The sequence below is a fragment of the Schistocerca serialis genome, chromosome 9 (genome assembly GCF_023864345.2).
Source record: "Schistocerca serialis cubense isolate TAMUIC-IGC-003099 chromosome 9, iqSchSeri2.2, whole genome shotgun sequence".
NCBI classification, from domain to species: domain Eukaryota; kingdom Metazoa; phylum Arthropoda; class Insecta; order Orthoptera; family Acrididae; genus Schistocerca; species Schistocerca serialis.
The window spans coordinates 81179318-81206758 of record NC_064646.1 but is presented as its reverse complement, the minus strand read 5'-3'; the positions used below and the strand labels follow the sequence as shown (position 1 = coordinate 81206758).

The 27441-nt window shown below is 44.3% G+C and overlaps 1 long non-coding RNA gene across 1 annotated transcript in view; it reads left to right on the top strand.

Moving 5' to 3' along the window:
- Positions 1-1076: 1076 nt before the first annotated feature.
- Positions 1077-27441, top strand: part of LOC126418535 (uncharacterized) — an 89480-nt gene continuing 63115 nt past the window's right edge. The window contains exons 1-2 of the long non-coding RNA XR_007575862.1: positions 1077-1200; positions 16093-16197. This is a non-coding gene — a long non-coding RNA (uncharacterized LOC126418535). The remainder of the gene's footprint in view (positions 1201-16092; positions 16198-27441) is intronic.

Genomic DNA, 27441 nt, shown 5'->3' with positions numbered 1-27441 from the left:
ATACTTACATAAAAACTCTAACCACCATCCAAAACAAAAAAGAGGTGTGATTACAAGTCTCGTTGACAGAGCCAGACGGATTTGCACGCCGAAGTATCTAGACGACGAATTAAAACATCTGAAGCACGCTTTTGAGAAAAATGGCTACTCAAAGAAAGAAGTAAGCAGAATTCTGCACCCAAACAACAAAAAGCTCAAGGACAAGTCCGAAAAAAGATGGAAGAATACAGTCTCTCTCCCTTTTATAAAGACTGTTGCCCTGGCCAGCACATTCCCCAGGTCTCCCACCAATTGAAAACGTCTGGTCAATACGCCAGTCACTACTCTTGATGAACTGTGGCATCGTGTTGAAGCTGCATGGGCAGATGTACCTGTACACGCCATCCAAGCTCCGTTTGACTCAATGCCCAGGCGTATCAAGGCCGTTACTACGGCCAGAGGTGGTTGTCTCTGGGTACTGATTTCTCAGGATCTATGCACCCAAATTGCGTGAAAATGTAATCACACGCCAGTCCTGGTATAATATATTTGTCCAATGAATACCCGTTTATCATCTGCATTTCTTCTTGGTGTAACAATTTTAATGGCCAGTAGTGTAGGATGTGAACCGTGCTCCTCGAGAACGCGACTGTAGTGGGTCAGGAGGAGGAGGAGGAGATTAGTGTTTAACGTCCCGTCGACAACGAGGTCATTAGAGACGGAGCGCAAGCTCGGGTGAGGGAAGGATGGGGAAGGAAGTCGGCCGTGCCCTTTCAAAGGAACCATCCCGGCATTTGTCTGAAGCGATTTAGGGAAATCACGGAAAACCTAAATCAGGATGGCCGGAGACGGGATTGAACCGTCGACCTCCCGAATGCGAGTCCAGTGTGCTAACCACTGCGCCACCTCGCTCGGTGTAGTGGGTCAGCCGTTGCCCCGTGTCGGGCAGTAATTCACTAGCTAACGTAACAGCAGCAGGTGAACTCGACGGCCGTGCGAACGTAAACAGGTAGGCGGTGCGTGGGGGAAGACAGGCACGTAAAAACTGGTAGGCTGCTGGTGGGCTGGAGCGACGCCCGGCAGCGGTGTGGGTCGCTGCAGCAGTAACAGAGGCGTCGCCAGCCATGAAGGCCGCGCTCGTAACGAGTGTCCTCCTACTGCTGCTGCTGCTGGTACTGCAGGCGCCTGCGGAGGAGACCGACCACTGGGAGCGCCGCGAAGGTCAGTCCCAGACAACAGATGTACGGCGGCAGCTCTGTCCGGGCTTACTGTTTATCCAGACCGCTATCGAAAACGGACCTGTGCTCTTCATGCACAACGCCCTAAGAGCCACGGAAGACATTCTGAAGGCTTTCGTTGAGTGACAAGCCTGTGTTCACTAAACGAAATACATCAGTGCAGTTTGTCCAGCTACACTGGACTGGCAGTTTCTTCACAAAAAGAGTAGAGCTGGTATTTTAGTCATCCTGTGGCATGCATACTAAAATATGCCATCTAAATTAACATCATAACGTCACAAATATGCAGGGTGGTCCATTCATCGTGACCGGGCCAAATATATCACGAAATAAGCATCAAACGAAAAAACTACAAAGAACGAAACTTGTCTAGCTTGAAGGGGGAAACCAGATGACGCTATGATTGGCCCGCTAGATGGCGCTGCCATAGGTCAAACAGATATCAACTACGTTTTTTTTAAATAGGAACCCCCATTTTTATTACATATTCGTGTAGTACGTAATGAAACATGAATGTTTTAATTGGACCACTTTTTTCACTTTATGACAGATGGCGCTGTAATAGTCACAAACATATTGCTCTCAATTTTAGACGAACAGTTGGTAACATATAGGTTTTTTAAATTAAAATACAGAACGTAGGTAGGTTTGAACATTTTATTTCAGTTGTTCCAATGTGATACATGTACCTTTGTGAACTTGTCATTTCTGAGAACGCATGCTGTTACAGCGTGATTACCTGTAAATACAGCATTAATGCAATAAATGATCAAAATGATGTCCGTCAACCTCAATGCATTTGCCACTGCGCTGACGCATGTTGACAGGCGTTGTCGGTGGATCACGATAGCAAATATCCTTCAAATTTCCCCACAGAAAGAAATCTGGGGACGTCAGATGCGGTGAACGTGCGGGCCATGGTATGGTGCTTCGACGACCAATCCACCTGTCACGGCCGGCAGGTGTGGCCTGCGGTTCTAGGCGCTTCAGTCTGGAACCGCATGACCGCTACAGTCGCTGGTTCGAATCCTGCCTCGGGCATGGATGTGTGTGATGTCCTTAGGCTAGTTAGGTTTAGTTAGTTCTAAGTTCTAGGCGACTGATGACGTCAGAAGTGAAGTCGCATAGTGCTCAGAGCCATTTGAACCATTTGAACCACCTGTCATGAAATACGCTATTCAATACCGCTTCAACCGCACTCGAGCTATGTGTCGGACATCCATCATGTTGCAAGTACATCGCCATTCTGTCATGCAGTGAAACATCTTGTAGTAACATCGGTAGAGCATTACGTAGGAAATCAGCATACATTCCACCATTTAGATTGCCATCGATAAAATGGGGGCAATTATCCTTCCTTCAATAATGCCGCACCATACAATAATCCGCCAAGGTCGCTGATGTTCCACTTGTCGGATCCATCGTGGATTTTCCGTTGCCCAATAGTGCATATTATGCCGGTTTACGTTACCGCTGTTGGTGAATGACGCTTCGTCGCTAAATAGAACGCGTGCAAAAAATCTATCATCATTCCGTAATTTCCCTTGTGCCCGGTGGCAGAACTGTACACGACATTCAAAGTCGTCGCCATGCAATTCCTGATGCATAGAAATATGGTACGGTTGCGATCGATGTTGATGCAGCATTCTCAACACCGACGTTTTTGAGATTCCCGATTCTCGCGCAGTTTGTGTGCTACTGATTTGCGGATTAGCCGCGACACTAGCTAATACACCTACTTGGGCATCATCATTTGTTGCAGGTCGTGGTTGACGTTTCACATGTGGCTGAACACTTCCTGTTTCGCCGGCCGAAGTGGCCGTGCTGTTAAAGGCGCTGCAGTCTGGAACCGCGAGACCGCTACGGTCGCAGGTTCGAATCCTGCCTCGGGCATGGATGTTTGTGATGTCCTTAGGTTAGTTAGGTTTAACTAGTTCTAAGTTCTAGGGGACTAATGACCTCAGCAGTTGAGTCCCATAGTGCTCAGAGCCATTTGAACTTCCTGTTTCCTTAAATAACGTAACTATCCAGCGAACGGTCCGGACACTTGGATGATGTCGTCCAGGATACCGAGCAGCATACATAGCACACGCCCATTGGGCATTTTGATCACAATAGCCATGCATCAACACTATATCGACCTTTTCCGCAATTGGTAAACGGTCCATTTTAACACGGGTGATGTATCACGAAGCAAATACAGTCCGCACTGGCGGAATGTTACGTGATACCACGTACTTATACGTTTGTAACTATTACAGCGCCATCCATCACAAAGCGAAAAAAGTGGTCCAACAAAAACATTCCTATTTCTTTACGTACTAGACGAATATGTAATAATAAATGGGGGTTCCTACTTAAAAAAACGCAGTTGATATCCGTTTGACCTATGGCAGCGCCATCTAGCGGGCCAACCATAGCGCCATCTGGTTTCTCCCTTCAAGCTAGACGAGTTTCGTTCTTTGTAGTTTTTTCGTTTGATGCTTATTTCGTGAGATATTTGGCCCGGTCACTATCAATGGACCACCCTGTAGACGTGTAAAACATAAAAAGTATATAACTGACAATCGATAATAATAATGAAAATTACCACCAATTTAGCAGCTGGACAGGAGAATTGTTAATGTTGTTGTTGTTGTGGTCTTCAGTCCTGAGACTGGTTTGATGCAGCTCTCCACTCTAACCTGTGCAAGCTTCTTCATCTCCCAGTACCTACTGCAACCTACATTCTTCTGAATCTGCTTAGTGTATTCATCTCTTGGTCTCACTCTACGATTTTTACCCTCCACGCTGTCCTCCAATACCAAATTTGTGATCCCTTGATGCCTCAGAACATGTCCTACCAACCGATCCCACCTTCTAGTCAAGTTGTGCCACAAACTCCTCTTCTCCCCAATCCTACACAGTACCTCCTCATTAGTTATGTGATCTACCCGTCTAATCCTCAGCATTCTTCTGTAGCACCACATTTCGAAAGCTTCTATTCTCTTCTTGTCCAAACTAGTTATCGTCCGTGTTTCACTTCCATACATGGGTACACTTCATACATATACTTTCAGAAACGATTTCCTGACACTTAAATCTATACCCGATGTTAACAAATTTCTCTTCTTTAGAAACGCTTTCCATGCCATTGCCAGTCAACATTTTATATCCTCTCTACTTCTACCATCATCAGTTATTTTGCTCCCCAAATAGCAAAATTCCTTTACTGCTTTAAGTGTCTCATTTCCTAATCTAATTCCCTCAGCATCACCCGACTTAATTCGACTACATTCCATTATCCTCGTTTTGCTTTTGTTGACGTTCATCTTATATCCTCCTTTTAAGACACTGTCCATTTCGTTCAACTGCTCTTCCAAGTCCTTTGCTGTCTCTGACAGAATTACAATGTCAACGGCGAACATTAAAGTTTTTACTTCTTCTCCATGGATTGTAATACCTACTCCGAATTTTTCATTTGTTTCCTTTACTACTTGCTCAATATACAGATTGAATAACATCGGGGAGAGGCTACAACCCTGTCTCACTCCCTTCCCAACCACTGCTTCCCTTTCATACCCCTAGACTCTTATAACTGCCATCTGCTTTCTGTACAAATTGTAAGTAGCCTTTCGCTCTCTGTATTTTACTCCTGCCACCTACAGAATTTGAAAGAGAGTCTTCCAGTCAACATTGTCAAAAGCTTTCTCTAAGTCTACAAATGCTAGAAACGTAGGTTTGCCTTTTCTTAATCTAGCGTCTAAAATAAGTCGTAGGGTCAGTATTGCCTCACGTGTTCCGATATTTCTACGGAATCCAAACTGACCTTCCCCAAGGTCGGCTTCTACCAGTTATTCCATTCGTCTGTATAGAATTCGCGTTAGTATTTTGCAGCCGTGACTTATTAAACTGGTAGTTCGGTAATTTTCACATCTGTCAACGCCTGCTTTCTTTGGGATTGGAGTTATTATATTCGTCTTGAAGTCTGAGGGTATTTCGCCTGTCTCATACATTTTCCTCACCAGATAGTAGAGTTTTGTCAGGACTGGCTCTCCCGAGGCCATCAGTAGTTCTAATGGAATGTTGTCTACTCCTGGGGCCTTGTGTCGACTCAGGTCTTTCAGTGTTCTGTCAAACTCTTCACGCAGTATCATATCTCCCATTTCATCTTCATCTACATCCTCTTCCATTTCCATAATATTGTCCTCAAGTACATCGCCCTTGTATAGACCATCTATATACTCCTTCCACCTTTCTGCTTTCCCTTCTTTGCTTAGAACTGAGTTTCCATCTGAGCTCTTGACATTCATACAAGTCGTTCTCTATTCTCCAAAGATCTCTTTAATTTTCCTGTAGGCGGTATCTATCTTACCTCCAGTGAGATAAGCCTCTGTACCCTTACATTTGTCCTCTAGCCATGCCTGCTTTGCCATTTTGCACTTCCTGTCGATCTCATTTTTGAGATGTTTGTATTCCTTTTTGCCTGCTTCATTTACTGCATTTTTATATTTTCTCCTTTCGTCAGTTAAATTCAATATTTCTTCTGTCACCCAAGGATTTCTATTAGCCCTCGTCTTTTTACCTACTTGATCCTCTGCTGCCTTCACTACTTCATCCCTCAGAGTTACCCATTCTTCTTCTACTGTATTTCTTTCCCCCATTCTTGTCAATTGTTCCCTTACGCTCTCCCTGAAACTCTGTACAGCCTCTGGTTTAGTCGGTTTATCCAGGTCCCATCCCCTTAAATTCCCACCTTTTTGCAGTTTCTTCAGTTTTAATCTACAGTTCATAACCAATAGATTGTGGTCAGAGTCCACATCTGCCCCTGGAAACATCTTACAGTTTAAAACCTGGTTCCTAAATCTCTGTCTTACCATTATATAACCTATCTGATACCTTTTAGTATCACCGAGCGAGGTGGCGCAGTGGTTAGCACACTGGACTCGCATTCGGGAGGACGACGGTTCAATCCCGTCTCCAGCCATCCTGATTTAGGTTTTCCGTGATTTTCCTAAATCGTTTCAGGCAAATGCTGGGATGGTTCCTTTGAAAGGGCACGGCCGATTTCCTTCCCAATCCTTCCCTAACCCGAGCTTGCGCTCCGTCTCTAATGACCTCGTTGTCGACGGGACGTTAAACACTCACCACCACCTCCACCACCACCTTTTAGTATCTCCAGGGTTCTTCTTTGATGATTCTTGAACCAAGTGTTAGCTATGATTAAGTTATACTCTACGAAAAATCTACCAGGCGGCTTCCTCTTTCGTTTCTTACCCCCAATCCATATTCACCTACTATGTTTGCCGGCCGCGGTGGCCTCGCGGTTCTAGGCGCTCAGTCCGGAGCCGCGCAACTGCTACGGTCGCAGGTTCGAATCCTGCCTCTGGCATGGATGTGTGTGATGTCCTTAGGTTAGTTAGGTTTAAGTAGTTCTAAGTTCTAGGGGACTGATGACCACAGATGTTAAGTCCCATAGTGCTCAGAGCCATTTGAACCATTTGAACCTACTATGTTTCCTTCTCTCCCTTTTCCTACTACCGAATTCCAGTCACCCATGACTATTAAATTTTCGTCTCCCTTCATTATCTGAATAATTTCTTTTATTTCATCATACATTTCTTCAATTTCTTCGTCATCTGCAGAGTTAGTTGGCATATAGACTTGTACTAATGTCGTAGGCGTGGGCTTCGTGTCTGTCTTGGTCACAACAATGCGTTCGCTTTGCTGTTTGTAGTAGATCACCCGCATTCCTATTGTTTTATTCATTATTAAACGTACTCCTGCAATACCCCTATTTGATTTTGTATTTATGACCCTGTATTCACCTGACCAATAGTCTTGTTCCTCCTGCCACCGAACTTCATTAATTCCCACCATGTCCAATGATGTGTCGACAGAAGTGCCGACACAGTGTGGTTTGAGGAGACCGAAATACACGCTATAATCTCACGCAGGATGGCGTGAGGTCTGAAACAGGATACGTAATGAATGCTATAAAGAAAAGTACGTAGCTTCTGGAATACTTAAATTTAATCCTTACTTGGTACATCGCTACTGACGATACAAGTGAGACTCTATAGTTTTAGACAATATACTGCTAATGGCGCCTTGCTAGGTCGTAGCCATGGACTTAGCTGAAGGCTATTCTAACTATCTGCTCGGCAAATGAGCGAGGCTTCGACAGTGTGCATCGCTAGCTACGTCGTCCGTACAACTGGGGCGAGTGTTAGTCCGTCTCTCGAGACCTGCCGTGTGGTGGCGCTCGGTCTGCGATCACTAACAGTGGCGACACGCGGGTCCGACATGTACTAATGGACCGCGGCCGATTTAAAGCTACCACCTAGCAAGTGTGGTGTCTGGCGGTGACACCACATCCAACTTTAACCTATCCATTTCCCTTTTTAAATTTGCTAACCTACCTGCCCGATTAAGGGATCTGACATTCCACGCTCCGATCCGTAGAACGCCAGTTTCCTTTCTCCTGATAACGACGTCCACCTGAGTAGTCCCCGCCCGGAGATCCGAATGGGGGACTATTTTACCTCCGGAATGTTTTACCCAAGAGGACGCCATCATTTATCCATGCAGTAAAGCTGCATGCCCTCGGGAAAAATTACGGCCGTAGTTTCCCCTTGCTTTCAGCCGTTCGCAGTACCAGCACAACAAGGCCGTTTTGATTAGCGTTACAAGGCCAGATCAGTCAATCAACCAGACTGTTGCCCCTGCAACTACTGAAAAGGGTGCTGGCCCTCTTCAGGAACCACACGTTTGTCTGGCCTCTCAACAGATACCACTCCGTTGTGGTTGCACCTACGGTACGGCTATCTGTATCGCTGAGGCACGCAAGCCTCCCCACCAACGGCAGGGTCTATGGTTCATGGGGGGGAATTGTTAATATGCACACTTATTATAAAAAGTGTGCATTTTAACAATTAAATTTAAGTGTGCATATTAAGTGTAATTGTTAATATGCACACTTATTATAAAAACTGACGTATTTATGTGTGTATATGTTCCACATCTTCTAAGCCACTGGACAGATTTCAACCAAACTTGGTACACATGTCCCTTACCGTCAGGCAACAATCGCTGTGGAGGTAAGAACCACCTACTTATCACAGTTAACGATATATGACGTCATAAATAATGAGATGCGTGAAAAACTGAAACACCATGCACGACGTTTAAATGTACCACTTCTGAGCTACTAACTCTATTCGCAATAAATGTCGCAGACAGTGTCCACATATGCCACTAAATGCACCTACGAAAGTGTATCATGGTATCACATATGCTTCAGAACATACCACGTGATAAAAACTGAGGTGCGAGAAAAACTATCGCATTGTGCATGAAGATTAAGTTTATTACTTCTTTGCCACTAACTCTTTTCAAAACATGTTTCGCTAACACTATTCACGTATCCCGCTGAATTTTCCTACAGAAATATAACACTGTATGACACATATTTGAAAAGATAAGATGTCATATAAACTGAGATAAGTGAAAAAAATGCAGCATCAAGCATGATATTTTAAAACATTTATTCTGTACTGCTAAGTAAGACGCTCCTAGAGTCGAGTCAACTTAATAAATCCATGACACGTGGCAGCGCTTTTGACAACTTTCAATTGCGAAGATCAAGCGGCTGTAGGCGAGTTCGATAAGAGCTCTGAAGAGGTGTTGTCATAGAGACGTTTACAAAGTCACGTCGTAGACACACGGAGCAGCTGCGCTCACCGTACGGTAAAAGTAGGAGGTCATGTTTCTTAATTTGGGTGCTATACTTGTACATTTGGACACTATGCTTATTTCTTTGTACGACTGTTTCATAACTTCAAAAGCGATTTCACGAATACCTGAAGATGAAATTGTTTTGATTCTTCACTACAAACACAGTCCGTTTTTTGTTTTCTGTTTGGAAAGCGGATACCCTGTCAGTGCCGGGTCTGTCAGCTAGTAATTGAATATAACTGACTACAGTAATGGGATGTCCCACATATAGTTAGAGGATGCACTGCTGTGTGATGTGATGTCAGTGAAGATACTACGTTCCTCCTGTGAAGAGCTATGGTTGACCAAACCTTACGTATTGGTTGAAAGCCGGTTGCGGAAGTTATGTACGGCATGCTGCGAAATTCCAGTTGGGTTGTTTGAGTCCATTTCCGCCTCTATTCACTTATTGGGATGAGATCAAGGGAAGCGAGATCTTCCTCTGTTCTCATAGTTGGCATTCTCGACCGCAGCGTATTCCTTCCTATGTACTGCTTTTTCTATTTATTTTGGGTTGTGGGCTTTTGAACACTTGTCGTGCTCTCTGACAAGCGCAGTCCATCTCCGTACAGCAGGAATGATACCGCTCACAGGTGACAGCACTGGTATACTCGTCGTACAGAATTTCGCACATTGGGTCCACTACGGGATGATTCTGTTCTGTCTGCCCATTCCTGTACAGGAAAAGTACGGCTATCCCTTCCCCGTCAGCGTGCCACAGACTGTGTTTCCTCATTGGGTGAAGATACGTCAAGTGATACTTCCGGCCATATTGCGTCCTCCTGTTGCGACTGTAGCACAGAACTTCAATGCATTTTTCGAAGTTTCACTGAGATAATGCCACAGTGCTACTCTTTCAGCTGCTCTTTCCGAGTCAAAAAGAGTGAGAAATTTGTACAATTCCTATTGAAAGGAGAGATGCAGTAAACATTCCTTTTTTCATCAACCTAATCATCTTCAGATTTTAGATTCACCGACTAGTACCTTTATATTATGTAACTAGCATTACAGAGTTTTTACATACACAAATTAGTGATCAAAGTTGCTGTATAATGATGCGACATTCAATTCTTAACGTATCGATGCTTTTTATTTGTTTGTAAATGGTTGACATACTAAAGTCATTATAGCTTCTGAGAGAGGCAACAAGTCTGATTAACGTTTCTTTTCGTTTCGTAGTTAATTTTACATTATTGAAGAATGCTGTATTCCTTCCAAACTCGTTCATCTGCGTTTAGTGTATCATTACATCTAATGACACACAGATGTATTAGGAACACTAGAGCGGATTCTTTTAATCCCTAGTGTTTTGCAACTCCCGCTATACTAGACTAATCAGTTTTCATTGCAGATAGTAGGTACGATACGTTCTCAATATAATCACTGTTGCATTTTTGCAAAAAGTTTAAAACCTAACTATGTTGATCCGTACATGACTTATGTATCAATTGCACTGTAGTCGAAACCGCATGTGGGAGCGTTAGCTATTAGTGGAGGACATTGTGAATCCTTCATGCTCGGTACATACGTATTGACGGAGGATACTGTTCGCTGTTACATCCTTTATCCGCAGGGGATTCATATTTTGCACAGCACTTTACTGCTGTAAAAAAATCCATCAGAAAAACATAGTATATAACATACTGTCAATCTCTCTCGGTGAGATTTTAAAGAAACCTTGCTGCTGGAAAAACATGGTTCCTGGACTAGTAAATTCTTATGTTTGTTAGCATAAATCATGTTTGTCGACCTTACATTGCTTACCTCCTTGAGCTGCTTTTGCATAGCATTCGAGATGATCGATTCAAAGCTTGTTGTAAGGAGCAATCAAAAAGTTTCCGTTTCATGACGTTGCTGCAACGTATTTGCAACGCAGCGCGACACCGATGCGGGTATACAGGGTGTTACAAAAAGGTACGGCCAAACTTTCAGGAAACATTCCACACACAGAAAGAAAGAAAATCTGTTATGTGGACATGTGTCCGGAAACGCTTAGTTTCCACGTTAGAGCTCATTTTATTACTTCTCTTCAAATCACATTAATCATGGAATGGAAACACACATCAGCAGAACGTACCAGCGTGACTTTAAACACTTTGTTACAGGACATGTTCAAAATGTCCTTCCTTAGCGAGGATACATGCATCCACCCTCCGTCGCATGAAATCCCTGACGCGCTGATGCAGCCCTGGAGAATGGCGTATTGTATCACAGCCGTCCACAATACGAGCACGAAGAGTCTCTACATTTGGTACCGGTGTTGCGTAGACAAGAGCTTTCAAACGAAAGTCAAGAGGGTTGAGGTCAGGAGAGCGTGGAGGCCATGGAATTGGTCCGCCTCTACCAATCCATCGGTCACCGAATCTGTTGTTGAGAAGCGTACGAACACTTCGACTGAAATGTGCAGGAGCTCCATCGTGCATGAACCACATGTTGTGTCGTACTTGTAAAGGTACATGTTCTAGCAGCACGGGTAGAGTATCCCGTATGAAATCGTGATAACGTGCTCCATTGAGCGTAGGTGGAAGAACATGGGGCCCAATCAAAACATCACCAACAATGCCTGCCCAAACGTTCACAGAAAATCTGTGTTGATGACGTGATTGCACAACTGCGTGCGGATTCTCGTCAGCCCACACATGTTGATTGTGAAAATTTACAATTTGATCACGTTGGAATGAAGCCTCATCCGTAAAGAGAACAATTGCACTGAAATGAGGATTGACACATTGTTGGATGACGCATTCGCAGAAGTGTACCCGTGGAGGCCAATCATCTGCTGATAGTGCCTGCACACGCTGTACATGGTACGGAAACAACTGGTTCTCCCGTAGCACTCTCCATACAGTGACGTGGTCAACGTTACCTTGTACAGCAGCAATTTCTCTGACGCTGACATTAGGGTTATCGTCAACTGCACGAAGAATTGCCTCGTCCATTGCAGGTGTCCTCGTCGTTCTAGGTCTTCCCCAGTCGCGAGTCATAGGCTGGAATGTTCCGTGCTCCCTAAGACGCCGATCAATTGCTTCGAACGTCTTCCTGTCGGGACACCTTCGTTCTGGGAATCTGTCTCGATACAAACGTACCGCGCCACGGCTATTGCCCAATGCTAATCCATACATCAAATGGGCATCTGCCAACTCCGCATTTGTAAACATTGCACTGACTGCAAAACCACGTTCGTGGTGAACACTAACCTGTTGATGCTACGTACTGACGTGCTTGATGCTATTACTGTAGAGCAATGAGTCGCATGTCAACACAAGCATCGAAGTCAACATTACCTTCCTTCAATTGGGCCAACTGGCGGTGAATTGAGGAAGTACAGTACATACTGACGAAACTAAAATGAGCTCTAACATGGAAATTAAGCGTTTCCGGACACATGTCCACATAACATATTTTCTTTATTTGTGTGTGGGGAATGTTTCCTGAAAGTTTGGCCGTACCTTTTTGTAACACCCTGTATAAGCACCGACATTTAGGCAAGGGTTTACTGTGCCATTCGCGTCTTTCCGACGTGCGTGCGGTAAATTCGGAAACATGAATTATGGTGACGTTATTACCATATGCGACCAGACAGAACCAACGTGCTCTTAAACATTTCTTGGCTGCCGAAGGAAAACGCTGGTATACATCCACTACGGAGTGAAGAACATCTAACGGTCAGCATGTCTGTCGACAACCACTGTTGTGGAATGGTGCGCCACTTTCCTTGGTGGTCGCTATTCGACACATGACACCGGTCGATCTGGAAGGCCTGCCTCATCCATTATACCAAATAAAGTGGGAGACACTTGAGCACTGTCCCTATAGTCCTGATCTCTCCCCACGCGATGATCGCGCTTCGGTCCCTTAAAAAAGATCTTGAAGGGTCGACAGTTCTTCTCGGACGAGGATGTGCAGCAGGCAGCTACGGATTTATTCATGCAACAGGACACGGTGTTTTACCCAACGGGTATCTTCAACCTGGTGAGTCCATGCGATGATTGCGTCAATGTTTATGGCGATTTTTTCCTGATTTGGATACGGATTCCAGACCGTACGGTCTTTGAATGGAAATTTTTGGATCGCCCCTAGTATTTGAGCCCAATGCCACAACGAGAACTACTAAATATACGGCTGTCTTTGTTAATAAATGACAATAACACTAAATCTAGGGTCAACTCTCAAGATATTTTTCGATGCGTTATGTTTCATATTTGGTTGCTGAGGATTAGACACATTCATTTTGAAGGTAGTGCTGTACCATAGCAGTATAAAACGTTGTTCGCGATGGGTACAATATGACTGTCGTCCAGCTCCCGGCAAGCTGGCCGTAAGAGCTACGGCATCTGTAATAGCCGCGTACCAGAGGTTTCTCTCTGTCTGTCTCTCTCTCTCTCTCTCTCTCTCTCTCTTTGCGATGCCCACAACTGACATTGATACCCAACAACACAGAAAACAGAGTTCTGAAGTTCCAAAAATTACTAAATAATCAAGAGTTTAGCTTTCATATACTATTTGTTTATCACAAATGGTGCTTAGGATCCCTAGGTGCGACTTCAGTTCAATTGTCAAATGAAGTTGGCCGACAGACAAAAATTTCGCTTCTACACCGTTCTGGCGGTGATCTTTTGATCTCCTACGGTCTCAACCCAACGTTGATACGAATTATCCCAGGCGGTGCACCCTGGGAAACACTTGCCCTTTGAGCAGCCAGAAACAAATTATTTTTCTCAGGCACTCATTCGACTGTGAAATACTAATTGATAAATGTGCACTACATGTAAAACTAAGAGTAATGTTTCATTCTATTACATCCTATATCTCTCTCTCTAACACATTCGCATTATCTCTCGTTGAGGATTGTGTGAGTACTATGAGGTGCATTCAAGTTCTAAGGCCTCCGATTTTTTTTTTTCTAATTAACTACTCACCCGAAATCGATGAAACTGGCGTTACTTCTCGACGTAATCGCCCTGCAGACGTACACATTTTACACAACGCTGACGCCATGATTCCATGGCAGCGGCGAAGGCTGCTTTAGGAGGCTGTTTTGACCACTGGAAAATCGCTGAGGCAATAGCAGCACGGCTGGTGAATGTGCGGCCACGGAGAGTGTCTTTCATTGCTGGAAAAAGTCAAAAGTCACTAGGAGCCAGGTCAGGTGAGAAGGGAGCATGAGGAATCACTTCAAAGTTGTTATCACGAAGAAACTGTTGCGTAACGTTAGCTCGATGTGCGGGTGCGTTGTCTTGGTGAAACAGCACATGCGCAGCCCTTCCCGGACGTTTTTGTTGTAGTGCAGGAAGGAATTTGTTTTTCAAAACATTTTCATAGGATGCACCTGTTACCGTAGTGCCCTTTGGAACGCAATGGGTAAGGATTACGCCCTCGCTGTCCCAGAACATGGACACCATCATTTTTTCAGCACTGGCGGTTACCCGAAATTTTTTTGGTGGCGGTGAATCTGTGTGCTCCATTGAGCTGTCTGGCGCTTTGTTTCTGGATTTAAAAATGGCATCCACGTCTCATCCATTGTCACAACCGACGAAAAGAAAGTCCCATTCATGCTGTCGTTGCGCGTCAACATTGCTCGGCAACATGCCACACGGGCAGCCGTGTGGTCGTCCATCAGCATTCGTGGCACCCACCTGGATGACACTTTTCGCATTTTCAGGTCGTCATGCAGGATTGTGTGCACAGAACCCACAGAAATGCCAACTCTGGAGGCGATCTGTTCAACAGTCATTCGGCGATCCCCCAAAACAATTCTCTCCACTTTCTCGATCATGTCGTCAGACCGGCTTGTGCGAGCCCGAGGTTGTTTCGGTTTGTTGTCACACGATGTTCTGCCGTCATTAAACTGTCGCACCCACGATCGCACTTTCGACACATCCGTAACTCCATCACCACATGTCTCCTTCAACTGTCGATGAATTTCAATTGGTTTCACACCACACAAATTCAGAAAACGAATGATTGCACGCTGTTCAAGTAAGGAAAACGCCGCCATTTTAAGTATTTAAAACAGTTCTCATTCTCGCCGCTGGTGGTAAAATTCCATCCGTCGTACGCTGCTGCCATCTCTGGGACGTATTGACAATGAACGCGGCCTCTTTTTAAAACAATGCGCATGTTTCTATCTCTTTCCAGTCCGGAGAAAAAAAATCGGAGGCCTTAGAACTTGAATGCACCTCGTATATCACGTTTTAACGTTCAAAAGAAAAATATTTTGGCTGCATCAGTAACGTCCCCATCATCTTGTACTGCTTTCCGCAGAGTGGATCCCGCACTGGGCCTGACAGATGGATGGTGCGAGATGGGGGTTGTAGGGTAGACAGGGAAGAACAGTCCAGTGAAGTTTTGTGAGCGCCTCTCGGCTGTGCAGACTTGTGTGAGAACTTACGTTGTTGTGGAGAAGACGAAGCTCGTTTGCATTTATGTGACACCAAACAGACTGAAGTTGTTTCTTCAGTTTTCTGAGGATAGCACAATATACTTCCGAGCTGATCATTTCAATGATGAGTGAGGAAATCAAGTAGAATAGCCCCTTCAGAGTCCCTCAAGACTGTCGCCATGACTTAACCGTCCATCACCTCGAATGAGAGTGTCCGCACTTCCGAACATTGCCAGAGTCACAGGTGTGTGCGGCAGGCCGGAACGCGAGAGATCGGAAGGGTTTGCCCAACGACTCACCATGCTTTTGTTCACTACCACGTCTGCGTAGACATTCTGCAATCATCTATGAATATCTGCGACTCTCTGGTTTTCCACCAAAAGCAACTCAGTGACAGCTCTCTGCTTAGAACGCACTTCCGTTTCGTACGCCATTTTGAAGGCTACTTACAGCGCCGCCGGCTGTGGGAACTTCATGAAATTATAGGGGCAGAAAAACTATAGGGGCTGAAGTGAGAATATTCCACGAAGTTCAACAACAAATTCTTCATTTTTTTCAAACTACCCACATAATAAAGATTAATTCTTCTAGAAATTAAGACCTCTATGTGCAATTAATTAAATCAGAATTGCACATGTAACATTTTGGTATCCAATGTAAGGCTGAATATAGAATTTGCAATCCAGATTTTACAAACTGATGTTCATAATGAGCTCCCTTTTCTCGTTGCTGTTTCAGTGTGTACTCCTGGCGATACGATGACGGAAGACTGCAACGATTGTTTCTGCATCGACAGGGGACAATGGATGTGCACTCTCAGAAAATGCGGCAAGCAGAAAAGACGTAAGCGAATCTCCGTCATCAACTGACACAGCATCGTGCCTGGCTTAGAATTATCGCAGCATGACTTCTGAAGCTCCAGCACAATTTTCAGTATGAATCCTCACTCTGCAGGGGAGTGTGGGCTGATTCCAAACCTCCTGGCGCATTAAAACTGCATGCCACTCTACGAATCGAACACGGAACCTTTGAGATCCACAGGAAAGCGCTCCACCGGCTGAGCTATCCAAGTATGAATCTCCATCCGCCCTCACAAATTTACAGAGTTGAAAATTCATTATGAAAACGATCCCCAAGGCTGTGGCTATGCCATATCTCCGCGATATCCTTTCTTCCACGACAGCTAGTCCCATAAGGTTGCAGTAGAACTTCTGTGATGTTTGGAAGGTAGGAGGTGAGGTACTGCCGGAAGCAAGACGGTGAAGGCTGGTCGTGAGTCGTTTTTGGGTAGCTCACCGGCAGCACAGTAGCTCAGCGTGTTCTGTCGTGGGATTGGCCACCCCTTGTCGTAAAAAAAATTGAGTTAAGTTCTCATCGAGAGAACTTGACATATTTAATGCGACACCCGCAAAGAACCACTGACGATATAACGGCGAGGAAACAGATCGGAAAGAAACCTCGGTAGAAAATTTGTCCGCTGAAGGAGAAGGTTCCATGCTCGAGTCCTGGTTCTGCACAGTTTTAATGTGCCAGCAAGTTCCCAACAAAGTTTTCTTTGTTTGTATCACACAATACTACATAACTGAATAATAGATCATTCAACTCTAGATTGTTTATGATGTTAGTGACGTTATTGCACAACGGATATTATTTGTTTGTTCTATTCACCTTTCCATGTAGACCTCTTGGTCACTCAGTTCAGCTACTAATAATACAGATTTGAAAATGTCCACTCGGCTGTCTTTACGATGATTTCTGAATTATATAGCTCTATTATCAGACCGACTCTATTAGAGAGGAGTCTCTGTGTCGACTGCAGTGTGAATGTTACCACAATCTTCTTGAATCGTCTGTATCTAAAGATGGTTTCCAAGGTCATGCTGCTCTCGCGGTTCTAGGCCCTCAGTCCGAAACCGTGCGACTGCTACGGTCGCAGGTTCGAATCCTGCCTCGGGCATGGATGTGTGTGATGTCCTTAGGTTAGTTAGGTTTAAGTAGTTCTAAGTTCTAGAGGACTGATGACCTAAGATGTTAAGTCCCATAGTGCTCAGAACCATTTGAACCAAGGTCATGCTACAATGTGAGATGCTGGATGTGTTCCACAGTTGATTTGGACAGCCATATGGACGTCCGAGGATGGTGTTCTACGAGTCCTAAATTACTACGTTATGTAAATCTGAACATCTTAAATAAAAAAAGACCGAGTAGAATATTCAAAATACGTATAATACTCTTACAACAGACGTTCTTACATGAGACTTGTAACAATGTTCGTCTGACTACCTAGCTTATTTACCAAGAGATGAAATGTGTTGCACTAATCGAAAGTTCACGTCAGAATGAGAAGCATTATTATTTGCTACGTACTGAACTGATTAAACATCTTTGATGTAAGGTTTCACGTAGATGGCCTAAATCTTCATTTTCCTGGAGTGAGACACTTTCACAAGCACTTAAAAGAGTTTCTGCTAGCGCTAGTATAATAACATTATTTGCTGATTTCAGCGATCGAAAAATATTTGGTTCACAAAATATTTCGAAATAATAGCACGCTGGTTGGATGATAGCAATTGTCCTAAACTTTCTACAGGCTAACTTCAGCAGCTTACGTGCGTTAATAATTTTAGAACCTTCATAAATTTTTGGGTACTAACTGCTCCATTTGGGCAACTTTTGTATTACTGTTTTTGAAATTTACACGCTCTTTCTATCAAGTGACTTTATGTCTCATAAAAGTTATTTTTTGGATTCACTGAATTTTTTACGTTGAGTTTAAATGTAGTCACTAATATAAAGCTATTTTGATTACCATATGTTCTAAAATATGGCATAAGCACAAATAAATTACTAGTTCTGCCATGAACACATTGACTTATTTATGCTTTCATGTTATGCATTATATCAAGAACATGCAATCGATTTAGGAACACGTAAAATAAGAGTAACTCCAAAGTTGTGGATAATGAATCTAATTGTATCTGAAATATTCCCGTACAAATTTAAACTTTATTTACTAACATACATTTGAATATTTTAATTAACTTGTTATCGATGGTCACCAGAATAAAAATTTTCTTTCTTCACAACAAATGTTTGTGAAGGTAACTAAATGTCGTCTGTTTATGGCGTACGTATTTTTATTGATTGTACGACATGAATATTCAGCTTACAGTACTGTACTACACAGCAGAACTCACAGACAAGTATTTATAACTAATGTGCAGTTGCAAATTCCTTCCCTACTGCCGCTTAGCAGATAAAGATCAACATGCACCTTAAATGTTTTTGGGACGTAGATCATGACAACAGCCGTGTAATGACGTGCTCCTAACGTGTATAATCAGGTGTCCGTTCCTGATATTAATGTCAAATGTCTATTTTCAATATCGGTCCTAAATAACAGAAGCCACCGATTAAATATTTCACCAGTTAACTGCCATGAGCGTCGGATTTACCGAAAACGATAACAGGAAAACCTGCATTTCCTACTGTAACGTGATCCTACACCGTGCCACAATAAACCACTAAGTTAGACTATTTTGCGTTTCGTTATGTCTAATTCTCTGTAGTCACGCAATAGTCTTTCTCCATGGATCTTATCAAAGGGTAAATTTGCAAGTATGCCCTGTTGTGTCTCTGTGAAATACCAGTAGCGTATAACCTTGGCCGAGGGGAAGGGAAACTCGTCAACTCTGAATTCTCGTAAGTCATTTGAGCAATTGCGTCAAGTTCGTCATAGAACACAACACATGACGCTAAACACGCTCATAACACTGTCACTCTTCAAGTCTAAACAATATTCGTGACGTAAGCACCTAGTCTTCAACGTATTTATTTATTGTCACTTTATCTATTTTCCATGGTACCTTAGTTTAACTGTATTCGTTTAGTTTCAGTAAAAGAAATGATCTTGTACATCAGCAGTATAAAATGTCTTGCACGTCTATGTGCTTTGGACGTAATACTTCTCCTGAGATGGCCCACAGACATATAAAGAAAAGGTCATAGTGCATTTTTCGTGTTATTTTAATCTACAAAAGAAACAAACGCCACAGCTTTGAAACCTACATTCCGTGAGCTACTTTGCACATATTATTGCTCGCCAGAGAAGATCCACAGGCAAATTACTTTTAATTCTGGCTGTGTTACGTTTACCAAATGTCCCGTAACGCTTAGCTGACGTGAAAGTGCTTTGTCTGTTGCAATTGCGTCATCTGCATTATTTGCTGGTCACTGCACGTTGCAAGTGGAATACGCTGTACTGAAAGGAGCCGCATGGTAGTACTGTGTCCATTTCGCAGCTAAACTGGTGGCTTAAGCTTAGGGTCTGAATTCCAAAGCAGCTTCCTGTTATATCTCCCAACTGGCGACCATCAGCCGTTTACACAGTTCCATGTTTGTGTCCCACAGTTATGGGCCCTACATGTTCACCGTATAAATCGTGTGCATACAAAACTTCTGCATATGAAACATAGTCCCTTATAAAAATCCTCATTTTCTTGTAGTGGTTCTAGAACACAAACTTATCAGCAAATCAGTTCCTACACTCTACCTAGTAGCTTTATCGTACCTTACAATACATTATAGCTCCAGGATCAAATCTTGCAGCGGTGTGAGTCTGTCAGCAGCTTCCCATCAAATTCTACCATACACTGATAAGGGTCAGTTTAGCGTGATCTTTAATGAAAATATCCATCCCCGAGATAGTGCAATAATCATCGCCTATGTAGGACAAATCCACAGACTTCGAAATTCTTCGGTCCAACCTAAAAACTCAGTACCACTCATCCAATGCAAGGGCGTTATTTCCACTGCCTCCACTTAACCTACATCGTGGTGGGCACAACCTCATTTTTCCCATGAGGACCTAACTTACCACAGACACCTGCAAACCTGTCCCCAGCGAAATTTTACCTTCCTTCCATCCCCTAAGTCATCCAAGCAAAATTCCGCCACTGCACACGTTTTGGCTACGAGCATCACACAGCATTTCCGAAGCTCCCATTGCGGAGTATTTCCACTCTTTGTCACCTTACAAGGTCCCTTCTTAAACCCTTGCCTGTATTTTCGTTCACTATACTCTGTTCATCTACATTTCTTACGTTTTGATTCATCGCGTTCCCACTGCATCTGACCTATTGCTACACACCCATAACACCTAACACCTGCTGCGAAAATTCTTTTTCTATCCCGAACTCGGGTCACACTCTCTATCCCTTACAATGCAGTCGTAGTTTCTATGGCTTCAGCTAAGTTCCTTGGGACCGAGAGAGGTGGCGCAGTGCTTAGCATGCTGGGCACGCATTCTGTAGGGCAACGGTTCAAAAAGCGCGTCAGCCCATCCAGGTTTAGATTTGCCATGATTCTGAAGAGGTTAAAAAATCAGCCAACCAGTTGCAAAACAAAGGTTTACTAGCCCTTGACACAGGTTTAGATATTTCTAAAAATATCTTCCTCAGAAGGAGTGGGCCTTGTTACGTCACATGATGATGCATTAGATTCGATGAGGCCGAGCGGCTCTTCTCATATATAAAATTGACAAAAAAAGAGTTATGTGAAGCCATGCTTTTACACAGCAGCCAGTTTAGTTATATCGTAATTCAGAGTGAATGCTCACTAGTAAATGCCCACCGGTAGAGGCTCTTGTCAACATAAAATTATAACAGGTGTTACAGGATAAAATATTTGCATAAGTTACGTGAACATCATACCATAAATTAGAAATCATATAAAAACTTTGACGTATGTTAAACAGTTAAGGAGGGAGATATACACTAAAGAGCCAAAGAAACTGGTACACCTTCGTAATATCTTGTAGGGCCCCTGCGAGCAAGCACAAGTGCCGCAACACGACGTGGTACGGACTCGACTGATTTCTGAAGTAGTGATGGAGGAAACTGATACCACGAATCGTGCATGACTGTCCATAAACCGGGAAGAGTACGAGGGTTGGAGATCTCTTCTGAACATCACGTTTCAAGGCATCCCAGATATGCTTAATAATGTTCACGTCTGGGGAGTTTGGTGCCCAGCGGTAGTGTTTAATTTCAGAAGAGTGCTCCTGCAGTCACTCTATAGCAGTTCTGGACGTGTGGGGTGTCGCATTGTCCAGCTGAAATTTCTTCAAGTCCGTCAGAATGCACAATAGATATTAACAGATGCAGATGATCAGACAGGATGCTTACGTACGTGTCACCTCTCACAGTCGTATCTAGACGTATTAGATGTCCCATATCACTCCACACGCCTCACACCATTATAGACTCTCCACCAGCTTCAACAGTCCCCACCTGGCATGCGGGGTCCATGGATTCGTGGCGTTGTCTCCATACCCGTACATGTCCATCCGCTCGATACAATTTGAATCGAGACTCGTCCGACCAGGCAACATGTTTCCAGTCACCAACACTCCAATGTCGATGTTGACGGGCACAGTTGAGGAATAAAGCTTTGTGTCGTGCAGTCATCAAGGATACGCAATTGGGTCTTCGGCTCCGAAAGCCCATATCTATTATGTTTCGTTGAATGATTCGCACGTTGACACATGTTGATGGCCCAGGATTAAAATCTGCAGCGATTTGCGGAAGGGTAGAACTTCTGTCACGTTTAACGATTATCTACAGTCGTCGTTGGTCTCATTCTTGCAGGATCTTTTTCCGACAGCAGCGACGTCGGAGGTTTGATGTTTTACCCGATTCATGATATTCACGGTACACTCTTGAAATGGTCGTACGGGAAAATCACCACTTCATCGATACCTCGGAGGTGTCCCTTCGCTCGCGCGCCGACTATAACACCACGTTCAAACTCACTGCCATTGTAGTAGCAGTAGCCGATCCAACAACTGAGCCAGACAATTATCTTATATAGACTTTGCCGACCGCAGCGCGTATTGTGCCTGTTTACATATCTCTGTATTTGAATACGCATGCCTATAACTGTTTCTTTGGCGCTTCAGTGTATATGCGAAGACTCCCGAAAAGTTTAGAGTCTACTCCAACCATTTGAGGTCGAAAAGTCGCCTGAGTACAACAAGATCGCCTGAGTACAACGAGAAGTCTAGAATAAATTATTGCAACAAATTTTATATTACGACCTGACACTGTTTCTCTGTAAACCCACGTAGGTATACGTAGTGTAAAAATGAGCCATGTCAGGTTTAACTTGTTATAAGATAAGCGAATACAGATCTACTCTACACCCATGCTCCATAAGTCGCGGCAGGGCGTGTGGCGCACGGCGCTTTGTCTACCACTGTCACTTCCTCCCTTCTCCAGTTCCAGTCGAGATGTGCATCAAGAACGACAGGTGGTAGTCTTCCTAGTTTCACCTCCACGGCCTCTTCGCGAAATATATGCATCGGGATAAGTAACGCCTCCCTTAACATTTGAATTGGATGACGTTTCGTAACTAGTAAACGAAATCGTAGCGCTGCTCTTGTGCATATCTTCTTTACATTCTCCGTGATGAATTTCTTCCAGAATACTGAGGTAATAAACTCCTGGAAAAGCGATGTGCACATATACAGATACCGCATACGCACGGTATAAAAGGACAGTGCATTGGCGGGGCTGAAATTTCATGTGAAGACGTTTCCGACGTTAGTATGGCCGTACGACAGGTATTAACAGACTCTGAACGCTGAAGAGCGTTGCCGATCCAACATGCATGTCGGATCGGCAACTGCTGAGGTCACAAGAGAGGCCTGTCTGTAATTTCAAAATTATTGTAGGCAGTAAAACTGAATATCTGTTGGGAGTAAAAATCAAAGTACTTGTTACACCTCATAGAAAAATTTTTGTTATTATGATATGGGCCTGTAAGGTTCGAATAGTTTTCACTGACCTAACCGAAATAGATCTGTGAAATAAGTGATTTCAACATTTACGACCGATGCTGCCATCTGTCCAAAATACACACATCAACAAAAGTTTTACATCACCCCGGTTCCCAGAATTCTTGAATATAGACGTTGACTGTGGATATTCTATCAGAGACATAGTCCCTTTGATTGTTCTGAGATGTCACTAAACCCGCCCAAAGATGTAAACAACCATGCACGAGAAGCGCCAATTAGACGGAGGAGGTCCGACAGCCGATCTGTTCTAGTCATTCCACCAAGAAGGAGGTACACGGATGGTGTTGTCTGGAGTTCAGTCATTCCTAGACGGTCAATCCGCTATTCGATCGCGACCGCATTGTTACTTTGTGCCAGGAAGAGCTCTCAATAAGGAAGTGTCCAGGCGTCTCGGAGTGAACCAAAGTGATGTTGTTCGGACATGGAGGAGATACAAAGAGACAGAAACTGTCGATGACATGCTTCGCTCAGGCCGCCCAAGGCCTACTACTGCAGTGGATGACCGCTACCTACGGATTACGGCTCGGAGGAACCCGGTCAGCAACTCCACCATGTTGAATAATGCTTTTCGTGTAGCCACAGGATGTCGTGTTATGACTCAAACTGTGCGCAATAGACTGCATGATTCTCAATTTCACTCCCGACGTCCGTGGCGAGGTCCATCTTTACAGCCACGACACCATGCAGCGCGGTACAGATGAGCCCAACAATATGCCGGATGGACCGCTCAGGATTGGCATCACTTTCTCTTCACCTATGAGTGTCGCATATGCCTTCAACAAGACAACCGTCGGAGACGTGTTTGGAGGCAACGCAGGCAGGCTGAACGCCTTAGACACACTATCCAGCGAGTGCAGCAAGGTGGAGGTCCCCTGCTGTTTTGGGGTGGCATTATGTGGGGCCGACGTACGCTACTGGTGGTCATGGAAGGCGCCGTAATGGCTCTACGGTACGTGGATGCCATCCTCCCAACGATAGTGCAACCATATGGGTGGCATACTGGCGAGGCATTCGTCTTCATGGACGACAATTCTCTCCCCCATCGTGCATATCTTGTGAATGACTTCCTTCAGGATAACGACATCGCTCTACTAGAGTGGCCAGCATGTTCTCCAGACATGAACACTATCGAACATGCCTGGGATGGATTGAAAATGGCTGTTTATGGACGACGTGACCCAACAACCACTCTGAGGGATCTTCGCTGAATTGCCCTTGAGGAGTAGGACAATCTGGACCTTGATGGACTTGTGGATAGCATGCCACGACGAATACAGGCATGCGTCAATGCAAGAGGACGTGCTGCTGAGTATTAGAGGTGCCGGTGTGCACAGCGATCTGGACCACCACCTCTGAAGGTCTCGCTGTACGGTGGTACAACATGCAATGTGCGTTTTTCAAGAGCAATAAAAAGCGTGGAAATGATGTTTATTTTTGGTTCAAATGGCTCTGAGCACTATGGGACTTAACATCTGTGGTCATCAGTCCCCTAGAACTTAGAACTAATTAAACCTAACTAACCTAAGGACCGCACACAACACCCAGCCATCACGAGGCAGAGAAAATCCCTGACCCCGCCGGGAATCGAACCCGGGAACCCGGGCGTGGGAAGCGAGAACGCTACCGCACGACCACGAGATGCGGGCGATGTTTATTTTTATCTCTATTCCAATTTTCTGTACAGGTTTCTGAACTCTTGGAACCAAGGCAATGCAAAACTTTTTTTTATGTGTGTACATTGACAAAAATACGGTCGTGGTGCACACGGTTCCCAACGGAATCAGACATGATGGTAGTTGGGAATAGTCGCTTGTGATATCACGTTTCTGAAATCGTTGGGGAATTGAATATTTCGAAATCCACCGTGTCACGACTGTGCCGAGAAGACCAAATTCCAGGCACTACCTCTCACCACGGACAACGCAATTGCCGACGGACTTCACTTAACGCTCGAGAGCAGCAGCGTTTGCTTAGAGTTGTCAGTGTTAACAGACAAGCAACACTGCGTGAAATAACAGCGGAAATCAATGTGGGACGTTGGACAAAGTATCTGTTAGGACAACGCGGTCAAATTAGGCGTTAATGGGCCATGACTGCTGACGACCCACACCAGTACGTTTGCTAGAAGCTAGACATCGTCTGCAGCACCTCTGCTGGCCTCGTGACCATATCGGTTGGACTCTGGACTACTGAAAAACCAAGGCCCGGTCGGATGGGTCTCGATCTCAGTTAGCAGAAGCTTATCGTAGGGTTCGAGTGTGGCACAAAACTCACGAAGCCGTAGACCCAAGTAATCAACTAGACACTGTACAATCTGGTGGTGGCTCCATAATGATGTGGACTGTATTTACATGGAATGGAGTGGGTTCGCTGTTCCAACTGAAGCGACCATTGACTGGAAATTGTTGTGTTCCCAAACAACGATGGATTTTTTTGGATGACAATGCGTCATGTCACTGGCGCACGCTTGTTCGCGATTGATTTAAAGAACATTCTCGACAATTTGAGTGAATGATTTGACCATCCACATCTCCCATCTATCATTTATGTGACGTAATCGAGAGGTCAGTTTACGTACAAAATCCCACCTTGTTAACACTTCCGCAATGATGGACGGTTATAGAGGCAGCATGGCTCAATATTTCTGCAGGGGTCATGAGACGACTTGCGTCTACGACATGTAGTGTCCCAGCACTACTCCGAGCAAAAGGAAGTCTGACACAATGTTAGGTGATATCCCACAACATTGCATCAGTACTAACTTCATTTCCAGAATAAAAACTATAGCGGTTAGAACTCGTATGTTTGACTTTTTTCACCTCACGGTAGTATTCTAGTATAGTAATTTCTCCAGATAAAAGAGCATGATCTGCGAAGAGCCACATGGAGCATTCGAAGTTATCAACATAGTCATTTATGGAGAGTGTTATGGGTGTAAGTGCAGATATCTCTGTTAGCGACTAAGGGCAGTGTACTGAGCAACACTGCATCAGTATTTGCTTCATTTGAAGACTAAAAACTATAGCTATTAAAACTCATATGTTTTTAGATTGGTTAGTTTGTAACGTACATAGATCATGGTGTGACGCCAAAGATGGTAACGCGGAGTGATGACACAGATAGCGAGTGCTCGCTGCAATACTCAACGACGGGTTATGGGAGGCGCTCCAGAAGACCACGCCTCCCTCGCAGTAGCGGCACCCTCGCACTGAGGTCAACATAGAGTCGAGCACGCAAGACCTCGCCCGGTTCGAGACCTCAGCTACAACAGTCAACATCATAGAGTAGGGCAGATACAGTTATAAAGTTTCAGATGAACTTGTAGAGCTGTTAATGGTGAACATTGTACCTTAAGACAACAGTTTGTTAATTAGTGCTTCAAGTGATACTTTGGTTGTCCATGAAAATTGTAAATTATCCAGTAAAAAAATGGTTCAAATGGCTCTGAGCACTATGGGACTCAACTGCTGAGGTCATTAGTCCCCTAGAACTTAGAACTAGTTAAATCTAACTAACCTAAGGACATCACAAACATCCATGCCCGAGGCAGGATTCGAACCTGCGACCGTAGCGGTCTTGCTGTTCCAGACTGCAGCGCCTTGAACCGCACGGCCACTTAGGCCGGCAATTATCCAGTACTCCTGTGGCGAAGAAGTGTGTGAAAGTTAAGTAAATATTTTATTCATTGATGTAATAAAGTGAACTAATATTTAGTATGTTCTATTTTGATGAGTCTTCTCCCGGAGCAATCACAGAACCCACAGGTGTGGCTGGACGAAAGTAGTATCGACTGGTCACAACAGATAGTACTCCCAAACACATGTGGCAAGAGCAGTCCATTAATGCTTATTTTTCCCCTGGGCAGTAGGTCAGGTGTTAGAAGTGTGCCGGCCGAAGTGGCCGTGCGGTTAAAGGCGCTGCAGTCTGGAACCGCAAGACCGCTACGGTCGCAGGTTCGAATCCTGCCTCGGGCATGCATGTTTGTGATGTCCTTAGGTTAGTTAGGTTTAACTAGTTCTAAGTTCTAGGGGACTAATGACCTCAGCAGTTGAGTCCCATAGTGCTCAGCGCCATTTGGAAGTGTTGACTTATGGACGCAAAACAGTCTGCACTGACAGCCATAGTGCATTTAGTGGTGCAGTTAAAGCTCTGCAGAAAACATCGGGTAGTAAATTATTTGACGTATTTGTGGGAAGACTGTTAAATGCAGAGAAAAAAACAACTAACAC